Consider the following 336-nt stretch of genomic DNA (forward strand, 5'->3'; position numbering starts at 1 on the left):
CCAGGTACCCTGCACTGCACCCCTGTCCCGGCACAGTTACCCTGCACTGCGCCCCTGTCCCTGTACTGCACTCCTGTCCCGGCACAGTTACCCTGCACTGCGCCCCTGTGCCAGCACAGTTACCCCACACTGCGCCCCTGTCCCGGCACTGCACCGCTGTCCCGGCACAGTTACCCTGCACTGCACCCCTGTCCCGGCACAGTTACCCTGCACTGCGCCCCTGTGCCAGCACAGTTACCCCAACACTGCGCCCCTGTCCCGGCACTGCACCGCTGTCCCGGCACAGCTACCCGCACTGCACCCCTGTCCCGCCACAGCTACCCCGCACTGCCACCC

This window comes from Egretta garzetta, unplaced genomic scaffold (assembly GCF_000687185.1).
Source record: "Egretta garzetta isolate BGI_Z169 unplaced genomic scaffold, ASM68718v1 scaffold56, whole genome shotgun sequence".
In the NCBI taxonomy this organism is placed as follows: Eukaryota; Metazoa; Chordata; class Aves; order Pelecaniformes; family Ardeidae; genus Egretta; species Egretta garzetta.